The sequence below is a fragment of the Carcharhinus amblyrhynchos genome, unplaced genomic scaffold (assembly GCF_965287045.1).
Source record: "Carcharhinus amblyrhynchos unplaced genomic scaffold, sCarAmb.v2.hapA scaffold_38, whole genome shotgun sequence".
In the NCBI taxonomy this organism is placed as follows: Eukaryota; Metazoa; Chordata; class Chondrichthyes; order Carcharhiniformes; family Carcharhinidae; genus Carcharhinus; species Carcharhinus amblyrhynchos.
Genome location: NW_027649779.1, coordinates 1,336,933 through 1,346,141, shown reverse-complemented (window position 1 = coordinate 1,346,141; position 9,209 = coordinate 1,336,933).

Here is a 9,209-nt window from a genome sequence, read left to right as displayed (position 1 = left end):
CACAAAACATGGAGAAACAATGAGAAACACAGACTGCAAGGTTTTTAGTTTTTTTTTATGAGTTATTTCATAACTTTAGAACTCAAATTACGTATCAACTGAGGAAGAGACAGCTGCCATACAGAGCAGGCTGTGAAAATTGAGAGTTCGGGATCTATTGAACGTCTTTTAACAATGTCCTGCAGTTTAAATTGTTTTAGGTATGGGGTGTTCTTTCAGAAACACCTCTTGTTCTTTTTAAGCCCACATAATATGCTGTTCTGTAATGAAGCTCTTCTGATCGATGTCATGAATCAATTCCCCCGTAATCCTTATTCACCCGTCAATGGACTTACTTACCTCTATCATCACAGCTCTCATTCTCTTTGTTCTTGTCCAAGGCCCCGGTTCAGTGTGTGGGACTTGGAAGTGAATTTCAGCATTATTGCCAATGTTACAGAATCCTCAACATCTTCTTCATCCAACAGCTGGGTTGTACCATTTAAACATGTCCTGCAACTTATGGATTCTGGTCTCTGTATCGCACGCTTATAAAACATGGAGAAGTAATGTGTAATGTTCCAATACTGATCCAGTATTGGACCTTTGCAGTCCATTGTTCTCAGACTCTGATCCTGTGTTCGAACATTTCAGTTTATTAATCACAAATTCTGACCCATTATTCGAGCGTTATGGTCTACTGTTCACAGAATCCGATACAGTATTGGGACATTGCAGTCCATTGTCCTCAGAATCTGATTCTTTCTTGGAACATTGCCGTCTTATGTTCTCAGGTTCTGGTGCATTATTGGGTCATTGTCCTATATTGTCCTCAGATAATGATCCAGTATTGGAAAATTGCAGTCTCTTGTTATCAGTTTCTGACCCAGTACTGGAACGTTACAGTGTACTGGACGCAGATGTCTTTCCAGTTTTGGAATATTATGGTCAATTGTTCTCAGATCCTGATCCAGTATTCGAATATTACTGTCTGTTGTTCTCAGTTTCTAATCCAGTATTGGAACATTACAGTCTATTGTTCTCAGAATCTGATCCATCTGCTCTTCTCAGGTTCTGATCCATTATTTGATAATTGCCCTCATTGTTCTCTATTGATTCAATATCGGAACATTACAGCCTACTGTTTTCCGATTCTGATCAATTATTGGAACATTACAGCCTATTGTTCTCAGATTCTGATCCAGATGTGTAACATCCCGGTCCATTGTTCCCAGATGCTGATTCAGAATTGGAGCATACAGTCTATTGTTCCCTGATTCTGAACGTTATTGGAATATTGCAGTCAATTTTTCGAAGATTCTGTTCCAGTACTGGAACATTACGGTGTTCTCAGATTCTGATCCATTACTGGGCCAACCAGCCAATTGTTCCCAGAATCTGATCTAGGATTGGAACTTTGCTGTCTATTGCTCTCAGATTCTGCTGCAGTATTGGAACATTGCTAGATATTGTTTTCAGATTCTGACTCATTGCAATCTATTGTTCTCCAATTCTGATCCAGCATTGGACTATGACTGTCCATTGTTCTCAGATTTTGATCCATTATTGAAATATTACAGTATACTGTTCTCAGAATCTGATCCTTTGTCGGAACATTCCAGTCTGCTATTCTCAGATTCTGATCTATTATTGGATCAATGTCCTCTGTTGTTCTCAGATTCTGACCCAGTATTGGGACATTATAGTCTATTGTTCTCAGATTCCTATCCAGCATTGGAACATTGCAGTCTGTTGTTCTGACACTATTAGCCAGTATTAGAACATTGCAGTCTGCTGTTTCTGGACTTTGATCCATTACTGGACGATTGCCCGCTATTGTTCTGAGATTCCGATCCAGCATTGGAACATTGTAGTCCATTATTCTCAGATTCTGGTCCATTATTGTAACATTACGGTCTATTGTTCTCAAATTCTGCTCCAGTATTGGTACATTACGAATTATTGTTCACAGATTCTGATCCTGTGTTGGAACATTACACTCTAAGATTTATGAACATTTAGAGAAGTTAAGAATGTTCAAAAGTAGTCAGCACGGCTTTGTCAAGGGCAGGTCGTGCCTTATGAGCCTAGTTGAGTTCTTTGAAAATGTGACTGAATACATTGACGAAGGAAGAGCGGTGGATGTGGTTTACGTGGTCTTCAGAAAGGTGTTTGATAAGGTCCCCCTTGCAAGATTTCTTGAGAAGGTGAGAGGGCTTGGGATCCAAGGGGCTTTGGCCTTGTGGATCCAGAACTGGCTTGCCTGCAGAAGGCAGAGAGTGGTTGTGGATGGGTCATTTTCTGCATGGAGGTCGGTCACCAGTGGAGTGTCCCAGGGATCTATTCTAGGACCTTTGCTGTTTGTCATTTTCATAAATGACCTGGATGAGGAAGTGGAGGGATGGGTTAGTAAGTTTGCTGACGACACGAAGGTTGGTGGTGTTGTGGATAGCCTGGAGGGATGTCAGAAGCTGCAGCGTGACATAGATGGGATACAAGACTGGGCGGAGAAGTGGCAGATGGACTTCCACGCGGATAAATGTGCAGTGGTCCATTTTGGCAGGTCCAATGGGATGAAGGAGTACAATATCAAGGGTAGGATACTTAGCAGTGTTGAGGAGCAGTAGGTTCTTGGGGTCCGGGTCCATAGGACTCTTAAATCAGCCATGCAGGTGGAGGATGTGGCCAAGAAGGTGTATGGTGTACTGGCCTTCATTAATCGAGGGATTGAGTTTAAGAGTTGGGAGATAATGCTGCAACTTTATCAGATGCTTGTCAGACCCCAAATGCAGTACTGTGCGCAGTTCTGGTCGCTTCACTACAAGAAGGATGTGGAAGCTATTGAGAGGTGATTTACAAGGATGTTGCCTGGATTGGATGGCATGCCTTATGAGGATAGATTGAGGGAGCTAGGCCTCTTCTCCCGGGAGAGACGAAGGTTGAGAGGTGACCTGATAAAATGCTGAGAGGAATAAATAGGGTGGATTCTCGGAGGCTATTTCCCAGGGCTGAAATGGTCGCTACGAGAGGACGCAGGTTTAAGTTGCTGGGGTGTAGGTGCAGAGGAGATGTCAGGGGTAAGTTTTTCACTCAGAGGGTGGTGAGTGAGTGGAATCGGCCGCCGTCGGTGGTGGTAGAGGCGAACTCGTTGGGGTCTTTTAAGAGACTTCTGGATGAGAACATGGAATTTAATGGGATTGAGAGTTATAGATAGGCCTGGTAAGTATGGATATGATCGGCACAACTTGTGGGCCGAAGGGCCTTTTTGTGCTGTAATGTTCTATGTTCTATGTTCTATTGCAGTCTAATTTTCTCAGATTCAGTTCCATTATTGGAACACTGCAGCCGTTTATTCTCAGATCCTGATTCAGTATTGGAACATCGCATTCCATTGTTTTCCGATTCTGATCCAATATTGGAATATTACAGTTTATTTTTTCTCAGATTCTAATCCATTATTTGAAAATTACTGTCTATTGTTCTCAGATTCTGATCCAGCATTGTAACATTGCAGTCTATTGCCCTGAGATTCTAATCCAGTATTGGATCATTACAGCCCATTGTTCTCAGATTCTGATCCAGTGTGGGATCATTACAGTCTATTTTTCTCAGATTCTGATCCAGTAATGGATCATTGCAGTCTATTTTTCTCAGGTTCTGATCCAATATTGGAACATTGCAGTCTGGTGTTCTCAGAATCTGATCCTGTATTGGTACGTTCCAGGATTCTGCTCTCAGATTCTGATCCAGAATTCGAATATTATAGTCTATTGTTCTGGGATACTGATCCAATATTGGAACATTAAAGTCAATTGTTCACTGATTCCGATCCAGTATTGGAACATTGCAGTCTCTTGTCCTCAGATTTTGATCGAAAATTGAACCATCCCAGTCCATTGTTCCCAGATTCTGCTCCAGGATTTTAAAAGTTATGGTCTACTGTTTTCTGATTCTGATCCATTATTGGAGCATTATAGTTAATTGTTCTCAAATTCCGAACCAGTATTGGAACATTACAGTCTATTGATCTCAGATTCTAATCCAGTATTCGAATGTTGCCGTCCATTTTTCCCTAAGTTTGATTCTTAGAACATTGCAGTCCATTGTTGCCAAATTCCAATCTAGTATTGAAACATTGTAGTCTACTACTCATAGATTCCGGTCCACTATTGGAACATTGCAGTTTGGTGTTCTCAGATTCCGATCCAGTCTTGAAGCATTACAAAATATTGTTGTCAGGTTCCCATCCAGCATTGGAACATTGCAGTTTATTGGTTTCAGCTTCTGATCAGGTATTGGGACATTTCAGTCTTTTGTTCTCAGATTCTGATCCAGTATTGGAACATCCCTGCCCATTGTCCCCTGAATCCAGTATTGGAATATTACAGTCTATTGTTCTACAATTGTGATCCATTATTGGCACATTGAGGGATGCCGTTAGAATCCCTGCTGAATTCACCTGTGGGAACTGCACCCATCTCCATCTTTAACAGCGTTGGGGAACTGGAGCTGGAGTTGGACGAACTTCGGAGCATTTGGGAGACAGAGGTGATCATAGATAAGAACTTCAGGGATGTGGAGACTCCAAAAAAATGAAAATAGATGGGTGACAGTCAGAGAGGCTGGGAGGAAGCAGCCAGTGCGGGGGCCCCATGTGGTTGTTCCCCTCAGCGACAAGTATTCTGTGTCCGATTCTGTTGAGGGGGATGACCTACCAGTGGTAAGCCAGAGTGACCGGACTTCGAGCACTGAGTCCATCCCTGTGCCTCAGAAGGGAAGGGAGGAGAGCAGGAGAACAATAGTAACTGGGGACACAATGGTTAGAGGGACAGATAAGATGTTCTGCGGCAACAAAAGAGACTCACGGATGGTATGCTGCCTCCTGGGTACAAGAGTCCGTGATGTCTCGGGCGGCGTTTTCAAGATCCTTAAGGGCGAGGAGGAGCAGCCGCAGGTCGTGGTGCACTTTGGAACCAACGATGGAGTTAGAAAGAGGGATGGGGATTTAAACCAGGAATTTAGTGTGCTAGGCTGGAAACTGAAAGCTAGGACACAGCATGTGTCATTTGTTGCTGGTGCCACGTGCTAGTGAGTTGGGGAACAGAGAGAGAGTGCAGATTAACATGTGGCTGCAGGGCTGGTGTAGGAGAGAGGGTTCTATTTACATGGATAATTGGAGCTCATTCTGGGGAAGGTGGGACCTGGAGGTGGGTTTGCACCTTAACCAGAAGGACAGTAATATCCTGGGAGGGAAATTTGCATCTACTCTTCAGGGGGAGGAGGGGGGAGGGGTGCGGAGGTTAAACGAATTTGTCAGCAGGGTGAGAAACTGAGATAGACTCCAAAAGCCGCTGCTGAGAGCCGCGAGGTACTGAGGAAGGTACCAAGGTCACAGGAGTATTCAAGCAGACAGCGTGGTGAGTTGAAGTGTATCTACTTCAATGCAAGGAGCATCAGGAATAAGGTCGGTGAACTTGGAGTGTGGATTGGTACTTGGGACTATGATGTTGTGGCCATTACGGAGAAGTGGTTAGAATAGGGAGAGAAATGGTTGTTGGCAGTTCCGGGGTATAAATGTTTCAGTAAGAGTAGGGAAGGTGGTAAAATAGGTGGAGGAGTAGAATTGTTAATCAAGGATAGTTTAACGGTTGATGAAAAACATTTTGAGGGTGATCTGCCTACTGAGGTAATATGGGCTGAAGTTCGAAATAAGAAACGATCAGTCATGTTGTCAGGAGCTTTCTATAGGCCCCCAAATAGTGATAGAGATTTCGAGGAGGAATTGACAAAGCAGATTATGGATAGGTGTGGAGGTCACAGGGTCGTTAGCATGGGTGACTTTAACGTTCCAAATATTGACTGGAACCTTTACAGGTCGAATAGTTCGGATGGGGCACTTTTTGTACAGTGTGTGCAGGAGGTTTCCTGACACAATATGTGGATAAGCTGACAAGGGGTGGGGCCACATTGGGCTTGGTACTGGGTAATGACCCAGGCCAAGTGTTAGATTTGTTTGTGGATGAGCCCTTATAAGTTAGTGACCACAATTCGGTGTCCTTCATTCTTGCAATGAGTGAACGTGCTGAGAGGGTTTCCTCGTGTGGATGTAACTGTTACTAGGGGGCATAACTATAAGGTTCATGGTGGGAGATATAGGAGGAATGCCTGAGGTAGATTCTTTACTCAGAGAGTGGTTGGGGACTGGAATAGACTGCCTGCTGTGATAGTGGAGTCGGCTCTTTAGGGACTTTTAAGCGGTTATTGCATGGGCACATGGAGAACTTCAGAATGACAGGGAGTGGAATAGCTTGATCTTGGGATTGGGCATAGCTCGGCACAACATTGAGGGCCGAAGGGCCTGTACTGTGTTATCACGTTCTATGTTCTATGTTTCCCCCATCAGCACTAGCTGTTTCAGCTTATTCAGGACTGGGTAATTTTGCGTCCACAGTTGAATATTATTAGCTGTCACGAGGAGAGTTTTGAACAAGTTCGCGATTACTGTCTCTTCCACTGGGGATACGACCAGTGTCTGTTAATCGTAGCAAGCTCAAGGCGTCTGCCTTCGTGAATTGGCCTCCTTGTTGCCCGTGTTCAGAGGGCAATTAAGTGTCAACCACATTTCTGTAGCCCTGGAGTCACGATTAGGCCTGACCACGGAAGGATGACACATTTCCTTCCCTGGGTCATTGGTGAACTAGATGTTTTTTTTTCTGAAATCTACAATGATTTTATGGTCACCAGCAGATTCGGAACTCCAGATACATTGATTCAAATTCCACCCTCTGCCATGACGGGACCTGAAGCTGAGTGCTCAGAACATTATCAAAAGTTCTCTATTAATAGTCTAGTGATAAAACCACTAGTCCATCACATCCACACTCTGAATGCACACACCCTGAGTTCCGGTAACCCAGACACACCACGTTATATACTTCTGCAGGACTCTCGGATTGGACAGCATTCACTGCCACAATCAGGGAGCTCATATTCCAATAACTCCACCTGATAGTTATCATTTTTTTTAATATCTCTCTCTACCTCTTTCTGTATTTCTGTGTGTGTGTGTCTCTCTCTCACACACACACTCTTTTTCTGTGTCTCTCTGTGCCTCTGTCTCTCTTGATATTTCTCTCTATCTCTTTCCATCCCTCTGACTCTTCCCCTGGTGTGACTGTCTCTACCCTCTTTGTCTGTCTCTGCTGCCCCCTCTGAGTCTCACTCTCCTGCTCCCGTTCTGTCTCTACCTCCCTTTTACTTTTTGTCTGTCTGAACCTCTCTCTCTCTCTCTCTCTCTCTCTCTCTCACACACACACACACACACACAAACACACAGTGTCCCTCTACCTCGTTCTGCCTTTTGCTCTTGCTGTTTCAATTGTACTCTTTCAGTCTCACTCTTTCCCATTCGTTTCCGCTCTCTGTCTCTACATCTCGGTTTCTCTCTGTCTCTGGCTATTACGCTCTGCCTTTTTTTTGTCTCCAGTTCCCCCATTGTCTCCCTCTCCCTCTCTTATTACAAAGAACAAAGAACAAAGAACAACCCAGCACAGGAAACAGGCCCTTCGGCCCAACGAGCCCGCGCCGCCGCATCACCCTACACCTATTCTTCCCTGCGTATCTACAAATAGAACCCCTAACTTAGCCAGATTCAGGGGAGAGTAGTGTCAATTTGGTAAAACCAATCAGCCTAAGAGCACATCTTTGGGGTGTGGGAGGAAACCGGAGCGCCAGGAGGAAACCCATGCAACCACAGGGAGAATGCACAAACTCCCACAGACACAGGCCCAAATCCATGTATCTGCACAGCTAGCAGTGCTAGTCACCGAACTGTTGCGGCGCCCGTCTACCGGTCCAGGATCAAACACACACACCGACACGAAGTACTAGGCCACTCCCGGAACCTCCAAGAGCAGCCCACGCACGACCCACCGTGTGCATGCCCCTCGTTTGACAACGAGGTGGACCTCCACCTGCGGAATAAAAATTACAACATCTAATCTGTCTTCCTCTGTCTCCCTTTCTCGTCCCTGATGGATCATCCTTGCCACTCTCCCCATTCTTTACCCCGTTTCTCTTGCCCTGTGAAAATCTCCACCTGTCTCTCTTTTTTCCCTGTGTCTGTCTGTTTCTTTCTCTATATTTGTTAGAAGCTCTTTCAAACTCTTTTGTTCACCATGTTTTTGTGCCTTTCCCTCTCTCTGTCAATCGCTGTCTCTCAATCACTTTCACTGTTGCTAACACTGCCGTCTCTCTGTCAGCCTTTCTGTCTCTGTGAGTCTGTTTGGTGATTTACCGTTTAAATGCCCAATCGGAAGAGTCAGGGATCTTGTGGTTGTAGTTTCCTCTCAAGGTGTATTTAGTTGAAGAATTGCAGTAAAGGGATATTTCAGTAAATGTTTTAGCTGTTGCCTGAAATGAGTCTGTGTCACAGCATAGATAGCAGTATTTGTGCAGCAACTTGTGAGTTGTAGCATGAAGCCCAATTCCATAACAAAAGGATCTAACCAAATCAGCCGATACCCCAAATCGTACATCCGACCCCATATTGAATAAAGCATTAATGCCGACCATAAGAGGATGAAATTGGCTGAGATAACAAACAGTAAAATGATGGATTTCCTTCGGCTCTCCATCTCTGGGTCTCTGGGACCCTCCCCACTGCTATGAGCCCGGAGTCTCCTGCGTGCTCTGCTGCTCACTAAAATGTGTCTGACAGTGAGAGCATTGAGCATAAGAATCAGGACGAATGGGACACACGGAGTTATAATGTGATGGAGGAACTCAATTGTTGCCCAGACTGGAGAGTACATAACATCCATCGTGAAATCACAAAACCATGGTACGTTCTCCATCCAATATTGATCTAATAACATAAAATACCAGATAATGTTCTTCAAACAGCTCAGCACTGTCACTGTTCCCAGAACCACAGCCGCCGATTTCTCAGTGCAATATTTACTTTTCAGCTTGGGGTAGCAAATGGCCACAAATCGATCAAAGGTGAAAGTGACGGTGAACCAGACAGAACAGTCAGTGGCTGCATAAAGCAGGACGGCGTGGATGTTACACACGGGGAGCGAGCGCAGGAAAGAAAACTGTCCCCGATAAACAATAGGAACCTGTCTCAATATCAGGTCAAGGATAATGACCAGCAGATCCCCCACTGACATGGCCACCAGGTAACGAGTGACACATTTGGACAGACCACAATTTCTGCATGTTAGTGT